We start from the raw sequence: 21,118 nt of genomic DNA, 5'->3' as shown, positions 1-21,118 counted from the left end.
GATAATACTCTGAGGATCTAGCTTTAAATCCCACAACAGCTGATGGTGGAACAAACATCTGGAATTAAAAGTCTCACAGTGACTATGAAACCATTATCGATTGTTGTAAATACCCATTTGACTCATAAATGCCACTTCAGGAAAGGGAAAACTCCTGGTCTGACCTACATGTGACACCCGATCGTCAGTAATGTAGTTGACTCTGAAATAGCATGGTTTCCAACATACCCCCACCTTTTTGAGGGCAATTAGGGATGGGGAATAAATGCTGGGCCAGCCAGTGATGCCACATCCTGTAAATAAATTTTTAAAAATCAGAAGTATCTTTTGTCAATGCAAGGTAGATTTACATATGGAAAAATAACATGAAGCTTTTATTGCTGAAATACGTTCAGGGCAACACAAATCAGTTGAGTAAGTATTACTTGAAGTGATCCTGAGCTGCTAATATGTAAGCTGAGAGAAAAACAAATGTCATATAATAAACTTCTGTGTTGTCAAAAAATAAACAAAGTTCAAGATTTTACAGGAGAATACAAATGTATTTTTTGTTTCACTCAGCTCCCTTCCAGAAAGGCAAGCTACCACTTTAAGAATATGGATGTTTGTGTCTCTTGTACATCCAGTCTCTCTCTCTACACTGGTACTCTCTCTCTGCTTGCAGGTCCTGTGATGGTAGCCTCTGCAGCCTTTCTTTGTCTTTGCTGTGATGATAACACTCCTGCAATGAGAGGAGGGAGAACCTTGCTGCATTCGAGACTATCAATGAGCTCATTCTCTCCGGAGAGGGTGGGTTCATTAGCATCACCAGAAAGCTCAGCTGCTCCTGATCTGAGAAGGCAATGTGTTTAGATCTAAGCGTTCCAGGTCTTTATCTCCAGTGGACATACATATTGGTGAGTTGTTTTTTTCATGACTTTATATTCTCTGAGAACAAGGTTTAATTATTGGATGTTTCCTTCTCCCATAAAAATAATTACGGAGAACACTGTATGGCTGGGTTGGGGCTTGCAGGAGCAATGAATGAGCAGGAGTGATTTTGCATATTGCCCTGTAAATTTATCTTGACTCCTGCTGCAGTCCATTATTTTTCTTCTTTTATTGAAATGCAGAGCCATCTTGCCATATTTAAGTTAACGACAAAGAAAATAATGCCAGTCTGTCTGTGTTTTCCATCTGATGCCAATATATCTGTGACAGTAGAAGCAGCTGTTGGTGGGGCTGGGCCTGTAGTGCAAACAGTAAATGGTGAGAAATGCAGATCTCGGCACTGAAACAAATTCTGAGTGCTTCGTATTTATATTGTGTTTCACTAAAGGTTGTCCTTATTTGTCATTTTTCAGGATTAATTGCGGGTGATTTTTTTTACCCTCCCCCCAAGTTTGGGATGTGGCAATGCAGGTCCATCGTTGGGCCTGGATTGTTTTCCCCTTTTTGATTGAAATGTCGATGGTGATATTAATGCGAGGTTGTGTTGAACTCCCATTTAAAAATTGTAGCCCATCACACAAATGGGGTTCATTATTAATTTATAGCTCTGTAACTCTTTGAGATTGAGTCATTTGTCACTTATATATAAAAATGAATGTGCTTTTTTTCTTCTAATTCATTACCTCTACTGCAATGTCAGTGAATAAAATGCCTGCAGCTGAATATTATAAAGTGGAATTCAGGAAAATGCTGATAAGTACAGAGCTATTCGAACATACTTTATTGCAGCTTTCAAAAAAAAAACAAATAAGGGTGTAACGTTTATTGTTTTAAAAAGAAGCTTGCAAATTTGAATTAATTTGGGCACAAATGTGGCGTGAAATACATAAATGGCATAAATAAGGACTTTATGTTTTTTTTAATATGTTGCCTATTTTAACTGTTCATTCTTCTGAGTGAATGGTCCCTCTTTTGCATTGAGGTCAGTAGCTGAACATTTTTAATGTATTAAATATTCAGTCTTGCAGTAACTCATAATTAGCTGTCATTCATTATTCAGGTATTCTCAGGATGAAACTGCCCATTGTCCCGTTTACGAATGTAAGAAAGATTTTTTTCAAGTTAAGAATGAGAAATGTGGAGCATGGCAGCAGATTAAATGAGTGCTTCCATAAAGGATCACTGCTCGGATATTTCTGGGTGCCACGTGACCTTGAACTCTCTCTTTCATTGCACCGAGGTAATGTGTTTAATTACTTTTAGTCATTGCCTCCGTTTCCCCAGTATCCCCCAGTTTCGATGCATTTAAGATAAGGTCAAATTGCACTGCTCCTAAACCATGATTCATACAGACCTCTAGGCTGAGATTATGGTTCATATCATCTGTGCTAGGTTCATGGAAGATGGTTTATAATTGTAGGTATGGAAATTAGAGCCATTTCATGATTGTTGGCGATGGGGGTCTCAGGAGATTCACAACCCACTGAAAATAGTGCCTGAAGTAGATCAGTATAGACATTACACAGAATTAAATCACTTCATGCAAAATGAAACCAAGAAGGATAAAAAATACACCAGACAGGAAAGGGCACAAATCAGTGAGTGTCTTACAGGGTGTGTGCATGTTTCAGATTGCATGCTAACTAACATGATTTAAAGGTATATATTGAATGTGCTTGCCATTTCTATTAAAAAGGGACTATCTACATTATTTAGCTGTTTCTTTTTATTAAACACACCAACATAACAGTGCAAATATTGTTATCAAACTACGTGATATATTTCTGGTGAAAATCTCTTCCTCTCCTGTGACCGCCTTAAAAGACAAGAGGCATCGTACCATCCATGGATTTAGCTCAAGGAAATTTGATTCGAAGATGCTGGCGGAAGATGTACAAATCCAGGGCCACGCCGTCGTAAATGCCACCGCGTTTTATGACGGCGTGAACGGGCTGCTGCCAAGAGTAATTCTGGCACCTCCAGGGCATGAACCGCTCCAGGTTCGTGCCGCTCCAGCTGCCGATCCCGGCGCGAACTGTGCACCATGGGATCTGCGCATGCGCAGTGGTGCCGGCGCCAATTGCAACATGGCGCAGGGCGACAGGGGCCTGTGTGTAGGAAAGGAGGCCCCCAGCCACAGAGGCCAGCCCACCGACCGGTAGGCCCCGATCGCCGACCAGGCCGCATTGAAGGCCCCCCCCTCCCGGGGTCGGAGCCCCCCACCCTCCCCACAGGCCGCCATCCGACCCTTCCACGCAGAGTTCCCACCGGCTGCGAGCAGGTGTGGACGGCGTCGGCGGGACTCAGCGTTTTCATTATGGCCACTCGGCCCATCTCGAGCCGAGAATCGGCAGGCCGGCCGCGTAGATTGGCCCACGACCAGCGCCGCGCCAAACACGCTGGCGCCAATGGCGCCGATTCTCCCTTCTGCGGAGAATCTCGGGGCGGCGTGGCCCGGTCGAGGGGATTTTCCGGCCCGGCCCCAGGCTGAGAATCCCGCCCCCAATATATGCACATGTTCCTTCACTTTCCCTTTCCTGTCATTTCCCTCCTCTTCTGGAATCAGAATGTTTCCATGGGCAACAGTTTTACATCTAACTTGAACACCTTGATCGATTGATGGCCTAATAGACTTTGAAGGCTGTCATACTTGAGACTGACCCTGTTCTTGCCCAGCATTTAGACATGGCCATGTGAAGTGGCTCTCGAATTGCTGGATGGATCTGGTAGTATCTGCTTATCTTGAACACCAATTATATCACCCCACTACTAGCCTATCTGAGGTTAATGATTTTGGTGCAGAATAGAAGATCCCCCTTGTTCGTTTGGCTCAGTATTACAGTGTATTTATATATTTACCCACCCAGCTATGTGGGCAGGGCCCACTGTAAAAATAATGGCTGTCACGTGGTTGTAAATATGCAGTTAATGTGTTATGTTGCACTTGTTACACTCTTACATTTATATATCATCTTGGTGGGTAGATGCGTCTTATATATCTTCCTCCTATCTTGGCACCGTATGCTGTAATTTGATATGCCAACCATGCTATAAAGTCAGTGGATGTGGCTGATCACAGCTTTAAGAGGCCCAGTTCTATCAGATGATTTCTCAGAGACTTAAAATGGATGCATGTCAGCCCATTTGTACTGCATTGTGAAGCTACATTGATTTTTCAAGTAAATTCAACACAGGAATTATTACTGACTGACACAATCTTCATTTCAGATCTTTCAATGGTATTAGTTCTTTCAATGTATTTGATGCTGTAAAGTTGTTAATAAACTTAACTCCCATCTCCCATGGCTGTTATAATTTGAAATCCGCTGAGTGAAGAGGTATTGGAAACAGGTTTAAAGGAATTTTTCAGAAGAGATTGGGGCACATACTTGAAAAGGAGAAATCTGCAGGGCTCTGGGAAAACTGCAGGGCTGTGGGACAAATTGGAGAGCTCTTTCAAAGTGCAGGGTCGAAATTCTCCCCAAACGGCACGATGTCCGCCGACTGGCGCCCAAAACGTAGCCAATCAGACGGGCATCGCGCCGCACCAAAGGTGCGGAATGCTCCGCATCTTTGGGGGCCGAGCCCCAACATTGAGGGGCTAGGCCGGCGCCGGAGGGATTTCCGCCCCGCCAGCTGGCGGAAACGGCCTTTGTTGCCCCGCCAGCTGGCGCGGAAATGACATGTCAGGGCGGCGCATGCGCGGGAGTGTCAGCGGCAGCTGACAGTTTCCCGCGCATGCGCAGTGGGGAGAGTCTTTTCCGCCTCCGCCATGGTGGAGACCGTTGCGGAGGCGGAAGGGAAAGAGTGCCCCCACGGCACAGGCCCGCCCGTGGATCGGTGGGCCCCGATCGTGGGCCAGGCCACCGTGGGGTCACCCCCTGGGGTCAGATCGCCCCGCGCCCCCCCCAGGACCCCGGAGCCCGTCTACGCCGCCTTGTCCCGCAGGTAAATGGGTACTCTTAGTAAATTAGAGTACCTCGGTAAATAGGTCCTCTAATTTACGCCGGCGGGACAGGCAATTTATCGGCAGCGCTTCGGCCCATCTGGGCCGGAGAATCGAGCGGGGGGGCCTGCCAACCGGCGTGGCCCGATTCCCGCCCCCGCCGAATATCCGGTACCGGAGACTTCGGCAACCGGCGGGGGCGGGATTCACGGTGGCCAACGGCCATTCTCCGACCCGCTGGGGGGTCGGAGAATGACGCCCCTGGAGTGGGTACACGGTGCTACATGACCTCATTCTGTGCTGCCTTGTTCAAGGAGTATAATTTTAAGTATTGAGAGTGTTGGGCCGTTGTCATTCTGAGAGTTGGCGCATTTCACGCTACCGCTGACTCTCGGAAACTCGCTGCCATTTAATGCTCACTTGAGCATTGTTTGACAGAGGGCAGGACTTCCCTCCACCCTTGGAAGAAAGTTCCGCCTGTGAGAGCAGTCGGTCAATTAGATTGGATGCATGTCAGCACAATTAGATTGTCCGACAGCTCTCTAAACCACCCTGACATAGGGATGCAGTGGACAGAAGCAGTACTGCAGTGCTTTGCCTTGAATGAAGCCCCATGACCCTTGTTAAAGTAAGTCCCGGGTTCCTGAGGTCGGGATGCCCTGTTGAGTTGGGAAGGGGACATTTGCAGCTTCAGGATGCAGGTTGGGGGTGAGGGAGGGCTGGAGATCCAGGGTGCCAGAGGGGAGGGAGCCCCAAATCTGAAGGGCCTTCAGATTGAGTTGCCCTCCCCTCCCCTCTCCCTGCCTTCCTGCCCAAGATGGAGAAAATGTTTTTTGTCCATTTCCCACCCAACCTGCAGCCGTTCACACCAATCTAAAATTTGAGGCTGGCCAGGAAAAGGCCCTTATGTTCGCATTGAATGGTTGCTTAAGGGCCTTAATGGGTGCCCGCATGAGGCCTTGCCCACCCAACCATGAAATTGCATCTGATTTGGGGTGAGCAGGTTCCCGGGGAATACCATCCATTCAATTTTTTGCTCCCCCACCCCTCGCCACAGAATCCTTGGGAAAGCATAAAATTCTGTTGTGTGTTTCCTGGAAGGCAGCTCTTGTTTACCCGCAGCAATTTCTGATACCTCATTAAGTCTCTTTCCCATTATATCCATGTTAATTTTAAATGAGTTCTCTGTGGTTGAAATAGATTTACACACATCCACAACCACAGCTGAATATAGGTCAGAGGAAGTCTTGAGCAAACTGGACATTGTTCTGGTCAGATCATCACCAGTTCATGGTCATCAAAACCTAATCTTGGTGTCAGGTCACTGAGTTACGAGGGAAGATTAGAAAGATGTGAAGTTTTCAGTCTGCAAGGTGATCTTATCAGATAGATAGTAAATTACATGGAGGGGCTAAATCTGAAATATTACTTTGAAGTAGATTACATTTTGATGGTAAGGGGCGTAGGTTCAAAATGCTAAAACGTAAAGTTAGGACTGATGTCAGAAGGTTCGTCATACAGAAAACTAGTCAACACTTGAAAACACTTCTCTGATTAAGTAGTGGCTGCAGTTAAGAAATAAAGAGTGACTGTTGGATTTTCATGGAATTGAGAAGACTCCAGAGAGGGGTGAAAATGACGGCCGTGTCAAGGTTCCGGGATTCCCGACCTCATTCCCTGGGTTTCAACAGTACAGGTTGAGAGTGCAGGCTACTGTGGATTGTGAGACTGCACCCTGCACTGCAGACCTGGCCAGCTCCGTAGCAGGGAGAGGCATTGTCCTAGCGGTCTGCAATTTCCATGGAGTGGGGCTTTCACTACAGTCCAATAAAATTGTCAAAACATCCAGACCCATTATAGTTTCAGTAGCAGAAATTTCAAAGCTGCCAACACCTCTTTATCTTGTGTAAATCAACATTATTCAATTGACAGAATAGATCTGAGAAGTAGAGTTGTCAATTAAGCAATGTTTTTCCTGAGCTTCAGCCTTTCCAACACTCTCATAGATATCTGGACGCTTAGTCACGAATGCACTGGCTGAGAGCCCAGACATCCAATAGTATGTTGAAACTGCTGAGCCCCAGGGAAAGATTGACAACTCTGACTTTCTCAACTTGTCTTTCAGTTGCACAATGTTAATTTCTACAAGATAAAGAACTTTCAAGTGCTTGTCATTTCAGCAATTGACACTTTGAAGGGTCTAGATGTTTGACACTTCTATTGGGCTGTAGTGAAAAGATTTTTTTTTTGAGAATGGAAAGTTATGAATGAATGTTTTTTTAAACACATCCGATTGTCACTATAGGGTTGTTTAGTTCTGTACAGAGTGTACATCAGGTGAATGGGCTCGGTGAATGGATGTAAGGGCATGAGTTGGCATGGATGCAGCATGGGAAGTGTGTGCTGGGCGAGGGCTAGAGGGCTAACAGTTTTGATAAAAACTTGAACCTAGTCCCAGAGCACCAAGGCAAGCCTGCTAACGAGGCTTGATCGGTAGCACGGTGGTTAGCACTGTTGCTTCACAGCACCAGGGACCCAAGTTCGATTCCTGGCTTGCATCACTGTCTGTGCGGAGTTTGCACATTCTCCCTGAGGCCGTGTGGGTTTCCTCCGGATGCTCCAGTTTCCTCCTACAAGTCCCAAAATACGTGCTTGTTAGGTGAATTGGACATTCTGAATTCTCCCTCAGTGTACCAGAACAGGTGCCGGAGAGTGGCGACTGGGGGATTTTCACAGTAGCTTCATTGCAGTGTTAGTGTAAGCCTACTTGTGACACTAAAAATATTATTAATATTATCTGGCAGTCCCTTTGTCTCCCTGTGAATTCTTTCCGGGGCCGGGGGCTCAACTCCTGCTAACACATGTCCCCCTAGAATGAAGATCCCACCTTTGCCGGCACTTTCTCCTGAGATGGGCACACCAAACAGGAAATTTCCCAACTCGCGCTACCCAATTCAAAGCCCCAGGTTTTGTTTCAATAATATGAGCCGAATGGTCTTTTTCATCCAAAATTATCAATAATCTTATGAACTCAACAAAATTTATATGTTAATTTGAAGAGGCTCATCCATGCCAATTAAATAAGAAGCAATAGAATTGGAAGAGGGAATTCCCATATATCTCCCACTCTTGCTGCATTTGGCAATTTCAGTTGGGGCGGTGTAAGTTTCACTACAATTGCCCTCAGTAGCTTTTTAAATGTATTCTTGGGGCGTGGACATTGCTGATATTTATTGCATGTTCCCTATTGCCCTTGAGAAAGGTAGTTGTGGGCTACAATTGAATGATTTGCTTGATCACTTTACAGAGCAGAGTAGAGTTAAAGCTATGTCAGTATGTGACTGGGCTTCACTTGACCAGACTGGATCACATTGGCAGATTTTGTTTCCTTAAGGCTTTCAAATGAACTGATTAGGATTTCTTTTAAAGTTGCATTCTAACAGCTTTAACGTAAATTTTACTGGTAGCAACTTTATGACCAGCAGTCATAAACCCCCCAGCAGTCGTTGCCCGCCGTGAATCCCGCCCCCGCCGGTTGCCGAAGTCTCCGGTACCGGATATTTGGCGGGGGTGGGAATCGGGCCGCGCCGATTGGCGGGCCCCCCCGCTGGATTCTCCGGCCCGGATGGGCCGAAGTCCCGCCGATAAATTGCATGACACGCCGGCAAAATTTGAGTACCTATTTACCGGCGGGACAAGGCGGCGTGGGCGGGCTCCGGGGTCCTGGGGGGGGGCGCAGGGCGATCTGACCCCGGGTGGTGGCCTGGCCCACGATCGGGGCCCACCGATCCGCGGGCGTGCCTGTGCCGTGGGGGCACTCTTTCCCTTCCGCCTCCGCAACGGTCTCCACCATGGCGGAGGCGGAAGAGACTCTCCCCACTGCGCATGCGCGGGAATCTGTCAGCGGCCGCTGCCGCTCCCATGCATGCGCCGCCCGGGGATGTCATTTCCGCGCCAGCTGGCGGGGCAACAAAGGCCGTTTCCGCCAGCTGGCGGGGCGGAAATCCCTCCGGCGCCGGCCTACCCCCTCAATGTTGGGGCTCGGCCCCCAAAGATGCGGAGCATTCCGCACCTTTGGGGCGGTGCGATGCCCGTCTGATTGGCGCCGTTTTGGGCGCCAGTCGGCGGACATCGCGCCGTTTGGGGAGAATTTCGCCCCTGAACTCAAACTCACCAACTACCGTGAGGTGGAACTCTGGGAGTGGGATTCTCCGACCCCGCATTGGGTCGGAGAATCGGCAGAGCGGAGAATTGGCGCGGTCGCGGGCCGCTCTATGCGGCCGGCCCACCGATTCTCCGGCTCGGATTGGCCGAGCGGCCGTAAGAAAAGAGCCGAGTCCCGCCGACGCCATTCTAACCTGCACTGGGCCAGCAGGACCTCGGCATGTAAGGGTCGGGTGGCGGCCTTTGGGGGGGAGGGGGGGTCCAACCCTGGGGGGCCCACCGATCGGCGGGCCAGCCTCTGTGGCTGGGGGCCCGCTTTCCTACGCACCGGTCCCTGTAGTCCTGCGCCATGTTGCGTCGGCGCGTTGAAGGAGGCCACTGCGCATGTGCGTGTTGGTGCCAGTGCCACTGTGCATGGCCTCGCTGGCGCAACTGCGGATCCCGCGGTGCACAGTTCGCGCCGGGATCTGCAGCTGGAGCGGCGCGAACAGCTCCAGCCCCATGCTAGCCCCCTGGAGGGGCCATTTTTAGTCGTGGGAGCGGCCCGTTCATGCCGTCGTAAAACGCGACGGCGTTTACGACGGCGTGGACACTCTGCCGCGGGATTGGAGAATCCCACCCTGGGTTCCGTTGGATTATTTGTCCTGGTCTCCAAGTCACTGATCCAGCAACATAGTCGCCATGCTCTTTACTGTCCAGCCTCCGGGTTCGGAATTGGACAACCGGCCAAATTCCCACAACCTGATCAAGGCTGCATGTGTGGGTTCCTGGAATGAGCACAGGGTTGGATTTAACTGTTGTTCCCCCCTCTGCGGTTAGTGTTGAGCTCACCCATAAAGGAAGACCAATTGGCTGGAGTGAGGGGGGGGGGTTCTAACAGTTTAGGAACCAACCACAGTAAGGGGTGAGTGCCTTTAGGAAGGGGCTAGTGGCTCAGAAATTTAGCAGACAGCCCAGGATACCTCGAGTCCGAGTCGAGAGGTTAATGAGCATGAGCACTGTCTGAAGTTTCCATAGTCAATTTTAATTTGTCAATACAAGATTTATATTGGAAGTGTGGAAATATTCCATAATGTATGATTTTTAAAAAGGAGGCTGAATTATGTCTGTATATCCTGGTAAATGATTCCACACCCACACATCTCCTTAAACCTGAAGATTCCTCTGGGTTTGACTCCTCATCTGCCTGGCCAAGGGATATCGGTTAGTCATCGTTTTAATGAGCCTTGTTTCTTATTCTTATTACCCAGCAGACAGGCAGGAATAAAAAGGAACACTGTATGCTTAAAAGTAACCCCAGCATCCACATAAATACAGGAGATCTGAAAAGAAAAAACTTGCATTTCAAAGTGCCTTTTACGACTATAGAATGTCTCAAAGCGCCTCACAGCCTAATTGAAGCACTTTTGAAAGGTGTCATTGTCGCAATACAGCGGCTGTGGTGGCCAAATTGCGCACAGCAAACCCTTACAAACTAAAACGATAAGGGCCAAATAATCTATTTTTGTGAATTTTGCGAAAAGGATAAATGTTGACCAGGGAACCGGGCATAAATCCCCTGCTCCTCTTAGCAATAATACAATGGGATATTTTTGTGTCCATCAGGGAGGGCAGACAGGACCTTGGCTTCATGTTCCATTCAAAGGCATCGCCTCCAATACTGCAGCACTCATTCTCTCAGTATTGCACTAGAGTGTCAGACTTGATTTTTGTGCTCGTGTTCTGGAGTGGGATTGGCAGCCAAATCTTCCGAGTCAAAGGCACAGCTAACATAATAGAAGAAAGAATGGGTTAGCCCTTATGAGGTCAACCCTTCATATGAGAACACATGTGACAGGGAAAAGTACGATACAGCTGATGGTGGTGGCATATTGGCAGTGGTTGGATTTTCAATCTAAAAGACAGGCCTGAGGGGGGTAAAATTCACTTGAAAATATTCCACTAAATACAGTAATATTAAGAGTATTTGTTTTCTCCAGCAGCCGATTCTAGCTAAATAATCTGTCTGGCTATTGTGTATGTGGTATAATGAATGAGCTCAAAGTTGGTTTGAGGCAACATTCCTGCACATACATCCTGAATATAACAAGGGACTGAATGGGAAAGAAATGTAGCAATTCATTATCCTGTAATGATCTAGTATTCTTTACAGTAGAGTCTGAATAGATGCATCAGTTCACCTGCCTGTGAATGTCTCCATTTAACAGTGTTAGCTAAATCGGAGCATTGAGAAATCATTCTGAAAATGTCTCTGGCTACATGTAATGGTAAATGAAGGTTTAGTCTTTATTTTTGTCAGTTCCTTGTTATTTCCCATTCATTCTTTAAAAACCCCAGTGCTTTGAGTGCTCTATCGCAGAGTTTGACAGTCCGCATCTGAATGACGTTTGGGGTGATGCCACAGTGGTAACAATGCTTAATTAAGGTAACGGGCATCTCCATGGCTCACCACTCTTGTGTGTCTGTGCGATGGGTCTTTTCTCCAACATGGCCAGATGGTAATGAGGAGACACAGAGAATGGAACCAACTGTCATGTAAAATTAAAAAGTGAACGGTGCAGCTGGAAGGACTAGCCTGATGTCCCAAAATAAATACCCAGGCCTGAATTTCTGTGTGTCATGTATGGATCAGTGATGCATTCCACTCGGGAAGGCGTGGTAGGAAAATCAGTTAGTTTTCCTGCTCCTGACCGGAATACAATGAATGCTGCTGGAATGTGTGTATTTGTGAACTATTAGGTGAGGGGCAATTTATGCAATGTCTTGCACAGCCCAATGGTGTATTGACATGCAGCTTAGGTGTATATGAAGACAGGGAATTTGGATAATGGGGAAGGTACTCATGACAATTGAAATCAGTGGAGCTACAACTAACTTATTTGTGCATTATCAAGCGAGGTAGGGAAGAATTTACAGTGAGCACCGGGTTATAAATTTTATTTTAAAGTTTTAACATATGCAACCGACGTGCATTTTCATGCCGTCTTTCTGGGAGAATATATTGAATTTGTTTGCATGACCGTATTTCTGCTACGGGCAATGTGTTTCAAGGGTTATAATTTCCATTTTAAGTCTGGGTCTCTGGAGTTCATTTGGCCAGAGGGGAATTGGGAGTAGAGACAGAGGGAAAAAAAAACACTGCCTACAGTGACTGGTGGGCCTACTGGGTTCACTCGCTGCCCTTCTCTTGCTCCAGGCTGGTTGTTGTTGCTGACTTTTTCCCTCCTCTGTTGGTCTGGCAATATCCTCTTCAGAGATTGTTTGGGATGCTGGAAGTGGACACTTGTGAGAGGTTTCAATATTCTTCTCTTTCAAAGCATTCAGTTTAATATTTCAACATTAGCCAATTGCTGAAGAGAGGATTTACATTTGGATATAATCTTCCCCATTCTACCCTGTTTAATTGTCAATTTACATTCCAAATTATTTTTATTCACAATCTTGGTGTAATTTACATCCTAGCAAGGGGCAGTGTACATTACCCATTTTAGCATTTTTATTTTGATATTAATCCATTCCCGATCGTGGTGTCGAGGGTAGGAAAGGGGGAGTGGGGGCGGGGGGTAAGGAGGCTGTGGCTCCCAAGGTCAAGGTAGGGGAGGGAGGGCTGGGGCTCCAAGGTCCTGGAGGGGAGGAGCCTTTAGATTAAGGCGCCCACTTCCCCCCCCCCACCCCCACTTCCCACCCGAGATGGAGAGCGGTTTCTCTCTTTCCCACCCTACTTACACCCACTCCAGCCGGCCTACAAATTAAGGGTGGGTGGGAAAAGGCAATTTAAGTGGCCACTTAAGGGCCTTAATTAGTGAAAGGGCAGGTTCCCTGCCCGAGGCCCTGCCGGCCCAACCGTGAAATTACGTCTGGGTCGAAGCAGGTGGGATCTCAGTGGGAATCCTGTCCATTTAATTTTATGTGCCCCCCCCCCCCCCCCACATCCATAGGACCCGCCTTTGGTGCAGCGTAAAATTCTGCTCAATGACTTGAAGTGACAGCATATCATCAACCTTTTAAACAAAGTCAAAATGAAGGCTATACTAACTCGCATTGGTGTTATGGTGGCATCTCTGGGTTACACAGTCAAGCTCAGATATATCTTAAAATTTGAATGAGGAGGTAGGGTTATTATTCCTCTCACTGCCCAGCATAGTGCACCCACAGTGTACAGTGCTTTTCTGGGTTCAGTTGCGGCCAATTTGCTGCCTCAGAACATTAAGTTGGCATCGGCCCACTACCTTCTGCAGCCTGATACCAGGGATTGGGGGATTAAAATGGAGCCAAACTACAGGTCTGGCAGATACTAAAGTCCCCTTCATTCCCTTTAGATGGGTCCCAATGCAAATCAGCTTTACAGCACCTAGGGCTGGGAGTTCCGTTGACCTTACTGCAGGAAATGGGAATGGTCTAGCCCCTTTAGACAGGGACTGCGGCAGGTGGTGAGGGAACCTACAAGGGGGAAGAACATACTTGACCTCATCCTCACCAACCTGCCTGCCGCTGATGCATCTGTCCATGACAGTATTGGTAGGAGTGACCACCGTACTGTCCTTGGGGAGACAAAGTACCATCTTCACGTTGAAGATACCCTCCATCGTATTGTGTGGCACTACCACCATGCTAAATGGGATAGACTTCAAACAGATATAGTAACTCAAGCTTGTGCATCCATGACATGCTGTGGGCCATCAGCAGCAGCAGAATTGCACTCAGCCACAATCTGTAACCTCACGGTCTGGCATATCCCCCTTTGTACCATTACCACCAAGCCAGGGGATCAACCCTGGTTCAATGAAGACTGCAGGAGGACATGCCAAGAGCAACATGAGGCATATCTACAAATGAAATGTCGACCTGGTGAAGCTATAACACAGGATTTACTTGCATACCAAACAGTTCAAGCAGCAAGTAATAGACAGCTAAATGATTCCACAACCAACAGATCATATCTAAGCTCTGCAGTCCTGCCACGTCCAGACGCGAATGGCGGTGGACAATTAAGCAACTCACTGGAGGAGGAAGCTCCATAAACAACCCCATCCTTAACGATGGAGGAGGGCAGAACACCTGTGCAAAAGATAAGGCTGAAGCATTCACAAGAATCTTCAGCCAGAAATTGAGGGCAGCACGCTGGCACAGTGGTTAACGCTGCTGCCACACAGCACCAGAAGCCCAGGATCAATTCCAGTCTCGGGTAATTGTCTGTGTGGAGTTAGTACATTCTCCCCGTGTCTGCGTGGGTTTTCTCCAGGTGCTCCAGATTCCTCCCACAGTTCACAGATGTGCAGGATAGGTGGATTGGTCATGCTAAATTGTGTGTAGTGTCCAAAAGGTTAGGTGAGGTTTGGGGTTACAGGAATAGGGTGGGGGAGACGGCCTTGGTCGGGTGCTCGTTTGGAAGGTCGGGATGGACAGGAAGGACCGAATGACCTCCTTCTGCACTGTTGGGATTCTACAATTCTATGATGTGCTGAGTGGACGATCCATCTCAACCTCCTCCAGAAGACCCCAGCATCACAGGTGTCAGTCTTCAGTCAATTTGATTCACTTTGTGTGATATCAAGAAACAGCTGAAGTCTGCAAAGGCTATGAGCCCTAACAATATTCCAACAATAGTCCTGACGACTTGTGCTCCGGAACTTGCGGCACCCCAGCCAAGTTGTTCCAGTACAGCTACACTGGCATCTACTCGGCAATGTGGAAAATTGCCCAGATTAGGGCAGCACGGTAGCATTGTGGATAGCACAATTGCTTCACAGCTCCAGGGTCCCAGGTTCGATTCCGGCTTGGGTCACTGTCTGTGCGGAGTCTGCACATCCTCCCCGTGTGTGTGTGGGTTTCCTCCGGGTGCTCCGGTTTCCTCCCACAGTCCAAAGATGTGCAGGTTAGGTGGATTGGCCATGATAAATTGCCCTTAGTATTGGGTGGGGTTACTGGGTTATGGGGATAGGGTGGAGGTGTTGACCTTGGGTAGGGTGCTCTTTCCAAGAGCCGGTGCAGACTCGATGGGCCGAATGGCCTCCTTCTGCACTGTAAATTCTATGATCTATGATCTATATGTCCTGTACACAAGAGACAGGACAAATCTAACATGACCAAATACTGCTCCATCAGTCTACTCTCCATCATCAGCAAAGTGATGGAAGGGGTCATCAACAGTGCTATCAAGCGGCACTTACTTAGCAACCTGATGCTTAGTTTGGGCTTAGTAGGGGGCAGCACGGTAGCATCGTGGATAGTACAATTGCTTCACAGCTCCAGGGTCCCTTGTTCGATTCCGGCTTGGGTCACTGTCTGTGCGGAGTCAGCACATCCTCCCTGTGTGTGCGTGGGTTTCCTCCGGGTGCTCCGGTTTCCTCCCACAGTCCAAAGATGTGCAGGTCAGGTGGATTGGCCATGATAAATTGCCCTTAAGTGTCCAAAATTGCCCTTAGTGTTGGGTGGGGTTACTGGGTTATGGGGATAGGGTGGAGTTGTTGACCTTGGGTAGGGTGCTCTTTCCAAGAGCCGCTGCAGACTCGATGGGCCGAATGGCCTCCTTCTGTACTGTAAATTCTATGAAATTCTATGGGTTCCGCCAGGGTCACTCAGCTGTTAAACTCATTACAGCCTTGGTTCAAACATGGACAAAAGAGCTGAATGCCAGATGTGAGGTGAGAGTGACTGCCTTGTCTGCAAGGCAGCATTTGATTGAGTATGGCATCAAGGAGCCTGGGAAAACTAGGGTCAATGGGAATTATGGGAAAAACTCTCCATTGGTTGGAAGATGGTTGTGATGGGTGGAGGTCAATCATCTCAGCTCACGGACATCACTGCAGGAGTTCTTCAGGCAATGTTCCAGGCCCAACCACCTTCAGCTGCTTCATCAGTGACCTTCCATCATAAGGACAGAAGTGGGGATGTTCACGGATGATTGCCCAATGTTCAGCACCATTTGTGACTTCTCAGATACTGAAGCAGTCCATGCCCAAATGCACCAAACCTGGAAAACATCAAGGCTTGGGTTAACAATGACAAGTTACATTCACACCACACAAGTACCAGGTAATGACCATCTGCAACAAGAGAGGAACTAGCTATTGACCCTTGACATTCAATGGCATTACCATCACTGAATCCCCCACTGTCTGCATCCTGGGGGTTCCCATTGACCAGAAACTAGACTGGACTAGCCCCATAAGTACTGTGACTACCAGAGCAGTTCAAAGGCTAGGAATCCCCAAATCCTGTCCACCACCTACAAAGCACAAGTCAGGAGTGTGATAGAATACTCTCCACTTGCCTGGATCAGTGCAGCTCCAACAACACTTATGAAGCTTGACACCATCCAGGACAAAGCAGCCCATTGATTGCTCCACCTTCCACAAACATTCAATCCCTCCACCACCGATGCACAGTAGTAGCTGTGATTACCATCTACAAGATGCACTGCAGGTTTCTTAGGTAGCAGCTTCCAAACTCACGGCCACTACTGTTATATTGTGAGGTGATTGACGAGGCAGTGTTGAAATGCAAAAGAAGTTTATTAAGCTAAGGTGAACTACGTACATTCATAGGCACTACCAGCACACAGGTCTTGTTCCCACAACTCCTGGACGAACTCTGGCCATACTCCAATGGCCAGAACCATTCCCAATCCCTTGATATGCTAACACTCGCGCAATGTGTGCCCACAGACTCTAGGCCTGTCATGTAGTCCGTGAAGTATCATCACTTAAAGAGGCCACGCTACCAGATTCCTCCCCCCTTAAGTTCCCTTGCAGATCCCTGTACCACAGAAACAGAAAAACTCCTATTTACAGTTATATACATACAAAGGAGTTGTAGTAAGGGAGCTTAAAACAAAGTTCGCAAGGTACGTCTATCATGTGACTTCCTAACTCTTGGCCACTGGCTCTTCCTATTAGGAGCATCTGAGTCTTCAGCAACAGACAGATCTGTAGAGTGCACAACAGGGATTGTGCTGACTACCATTTCTGCTCCCTCGGTGGCCCTTGAAGAATCCCCTTCAGAAGATCTTGGTTCTAAGACCACTATTGCAACAAGTGGTACACTGGTAACTGGCATTGAGTCCACATGCCCCTTTTCAGGGATGTCGGATTTTCTCCTCCGAAGATGATCAACGTGTTTTCTAGCTCATGGCCCTGTAGGTCTATGACATACGATACTGCTCCAGTCCTTTTAACAACTCTTTCAGGTACCCATTCTAATCCTGCACCAAAGTTCCACACCTACGCTAAATCATCTGTTTGAAACTACCTGTACTATTCTGGTGGATTTTTGTGAGGCTTATTTAACCTCCACCCGCCCCAACAAACTTGAAAAAATAAGGTTGAGTCCTGAGACTCCTGCCCATTAACACCTGAGCTGGGGTAGCACCCAATGGTGGCAAACGGGATTGAATTGTTCAAGTGCAAGAAGTCTGCCAAGCGAAGCAGTAGTAGTCTATGAGTTTGTTTCTTCATCGATAGTTTGAGCAGCTTTTAGAGCCAACGCATTTGATACGGGATGACAGGGAGCTGTCCTTACGTGTTGGATCCCATTGGATTTCACAAAGTGTTGCAATTCTGGCTGTGAAGGCAGTACCGCTGTCTGAGACAATCACCTCAGGCAAGTCGTGAATGACAAAACTTTGGCATAGCTTGTCACTGTGGCTGCTGCAGTGGTCAAGTGTGTAGGCTGGCCATCTGGCCACATTGAATGGTCGTCTACGATGATCAAAAATATCATACCCAAAAAGGGTCTTGCAAAGTCTATGTGGAGTCTCCTCCACAGATTGCCTGGCCATTCCCAAGGGTGCAAACTTGCTGGAGGCAGAAGGTTGTGTTGAGACTGACAGTGGTCGCACCGATTGACCATATTTTCAATGTCTTTGTCGGTCCCCAGCCACCAAATGTAACTCCTGGCTAGTCCCTTGGTTTTAGATAGCTTTGGGTGACCACTGTGTAATTATTGAAGAAGAAGCTGCCATTCCAGGGGTGAAAATATCACTCTGCAACCCCACAAGAGAATCATGGACTCACAAGTGATTTCTTCCCCACATAGATACATAGAACATACAGTGCAGAAGGAGGCCATTTGGCACATCGAGTCTGCACTGACCCGCTTAAGCCCTCACTTCCGCCCTATCCCCGTAACCCAATAACCCCTCCTAATCTTTTTGGTCACTAAGGGCAATTTATCATGGCCAATCCACCTAACCTGCACGTCTTTGGACTGTGGGAGGAAGCCGGAGCACCCGGAGGAATCCCACACAGACACGGGGAGAATGTGCAGACTCCGCACAGACAATGACCCAGCGGGGAATTGAAACTGGGACCCTGGTGCTGTGAAGCCACAATGCTAGCCACGTGTGCTACCGTGCCCACTTGATCAAAAGACATGGAGTGCGGAACCCCCAGATATGTTAAACTTTGCATGCGGGTGTTTGTTTGTGGACTGGAAAAAGTAAGTAATAGTACTTTGTGTTTCTCTGCTGCCGTTATTTTAGTGGCAGCGAAAAAGTATTAAAGCCTTGCGACATATTGGCCCCAACTTTCAACCTCTGGATCAAACAGATCAATTTTTCTGAACAGTGACATTGCTTATACCTTTTAAAATTCTGAGAAGCTCTTCTTCCACCACCCTCCCATCCAAATTTTAAACAATTTACTTTGACTGACTTGTTCTTTTCTTGTCGTCAAGGTTATATTGCAAGGCGATCGACGAGGCAGCATTGAAACACAAAAGAGGTTTATTGAACTAAGGACAACTATATACACTGGACAGCACAACTAATACACAGGTCTTGTTCCCATGACTCCGAGGCCAACTCTGACGAAGCCCCAACAGCAGAACCGGGCCTAAACTCCTGATAGGCTTACGTTTGCACACTGTGCCCCCATAGGTTCTAGCCCACCATGTGGCCCTTGAAGTATCACCCCTTAAAGGGGCCACGCTACCACAGCTATCATCCAAATGCACAAGAGCAGCAGACACCTGGGAACACCAGCACCTGAAGTTCCCCTCCAAGTCACTCACCACCCGGACTTGGAAATATATTGCTGTTCCTTCATTATCGCTGTGTCAAAATCCTGGAATTCCCTCCCTAACAGCACTGTGGGTGTTCCTACACCTCAGGGACTGCAACAGTTCAAGAAGACAGCTCACGACCACCTTCTGAAGGGCAACTTGGGATGGACAATAAATACTGACCTCAGCCTGTCATGATATCCAGATCAGCATATCATGGTGCAATCACACACACACTGATGGACAGGCATTTGGACCAACCAGCACACACACAACATCGCAGCCAATCACTAGTAAGAGCACACGCACTATAAAAGGGGGAACACGAGAGTTCCCGCTCTTTCTGGTAGGAGACAGCTCGGGACACAGAGCTTGCAGTGTGACACTCAGACATAGAACATGTGCTGAGTGCCTCACCAACATTAGTGATAGGGCTAGGTCCATAGGTTAGCTGGTAGCGAACGTACCCTAGTCTTGCATCTGTTAGTTAACACAATAAAATCAAGTTGTACCATCTACAGCCGTGTTGGCTCATTTGTGTATCAGGACACCCAACATGACATGATACCACGAGTGGACGCAGACCAGCGACTGTGAGACCTACCTGCACCATTTCAGCAATCCGCCATCCTGATCCATGGAAAGCATCAGCCCGCCGCAGCCGCTCCGAATTGCTGGCAATCTAGGTGTAAACTGGAAGTATTTCAAACAGCGCTTCCAGCTATTCCTCGAGGCCACAGACAGGGAGAATGCATCGGACACCAGGAACATAGCCCTTCTCCTCTCCATGGCAGGGCAACACGCCATCCACATCTTTAACTCCCTGGCATTCGCGGAAGGCGAGGACAGAACAAAATACAAAATGGTGCTGCTCAAGTTCGATGAACACTTCAGCGTGGAAGTCAATGAGAGCTTCGAACGGTACCTATTTCAGCAGCGCCTGCAGGGTAAGGACGAACCTTTTCAATCATACCTAACACACCTCCGCATCCTTGCGCAGTCCTGTGGATACGGGGCCACCTCCAACTCCATGATAAGAGATCAGATAGTTTTTGGGGTTGTGTCAGACACCCTACGCCAGCAGCTCCTTAAAGTGAAACAACTCATCCTGGCGACTGCAATCGAGACCTGTGTCCTCCATGAAAACACGACCAGCCGGTACTCCCATATCCAGGCGGCCAAAACGGTGCGTCACGGGGCCCCCGAGTCGGAGCGGGTCCAGTCGATCGAGTACCTCCCGGCCCGGATGAGGGCGGCCATTTTGTGGGCTTTCCAAGGACTCCCGTGCTTGTACGCGCCAAAAGAGGGGACGCTGAGGCAGAGGAACGCGATGCGCAGGCGTGCACTACGCAGGACCGCACCGCGCATGTGCGGTGGCACAACGAACGGAATGACGTCACGACGTGCAGCAACTGTGGATCTGCACATTTAAAGCGGCAATGTCCTGCTAGAACCCGACAGTGCCTACGCTGTGGCAGGTTGGGCCACTATGCTGCCTGTTGTCGAGCACCTCAACCTGCCAACTCGCAACAATTCCACCAGTCTCGCAGGACCTTGCGGGCCATTCAGCCTACATTCACTGGCTCACCTCCAGACACCATGCAGACCGGCAACACCGAAGACAGCGAGCCCTTCCGCGTTGCGGTCATCCATAAGAACAGGCTATCCCCAAGTAGGCACCACCAGCAGCTGCCAGTCCACACCATTGATCCAGACGATGAGTGGTGTGCCACCCTGACGGTCAACCCGAATTCGTCGCCCACCTGAGAGACTGAACTTATGAGCCTGTTTTGGTTTCTTTTGTTCCATTGGACTTACTGTACTGGTTTACAGTACTGTTGACATGTTTCTATTATTGTTCTGTGTTTGAGAGTTTGCATTTGTTCCGTTCTTGGTAGATATTTGTCCTTATGTTGCACCTGACATCTTCCTATGTATATAGTTAGCCTCCTGTACATTTTGTAGTTCATCTCACACACACATATTTAGTTGCACCCAGTACACAACCTTATTTATTATCATGCAGGCACATATTTCTTGTAAAAAGTGGTGATGTCATGATATCCAGATCAGCAA

The 21,118-nt window shown here is 48.1% G+C and overlaps 1 protein-coding gene across 2 annotated transcripts in view; it reads left to right on the top strand.

The window, feature by feature from the left end:
* Window positions 1–735: 735 nt before the first annotated feature.
* LOC140426776 (janus kinase and microtubule-interacting protein 2-like) overlaps window positions 736–21,118 on the top strand; it is a 388,630-nt gene continuing 368,247 nt past the window's right edge. The window contains exon 1 of one of the 2 annotated variants that reach the window (XM_072511933.1): window positions 736–896. The gene's annotated coding sequence lies outside the window, so the exon portion shown is untranslated. The remainder of the gene's footprint in view (window positions 897–21,118) is intronic. The other variant, XM_072511934.1, reaches the window with a different exon arrangement.

Source organism: Scyliorhinus torazame, chromosome 7, assembly GCF_047496885.1.
Source record: "Scyliorhinus torazame isolate Kashiwa2021f chromosome 7, sScyTor2.1, whole genome shotgun sequence".
NCBI classification, from domain to species: domain Eukaryota; kingdom Metazoa; phylum Chordata; class Chondrichthyes; order Carcharhiniformes; family Scyliorhinidae; genus Scyliorhinus; species Scyliorhinus torazame.
This window is presented reverse-complemented; position numbering and strand designations above follow the sequence as displayed.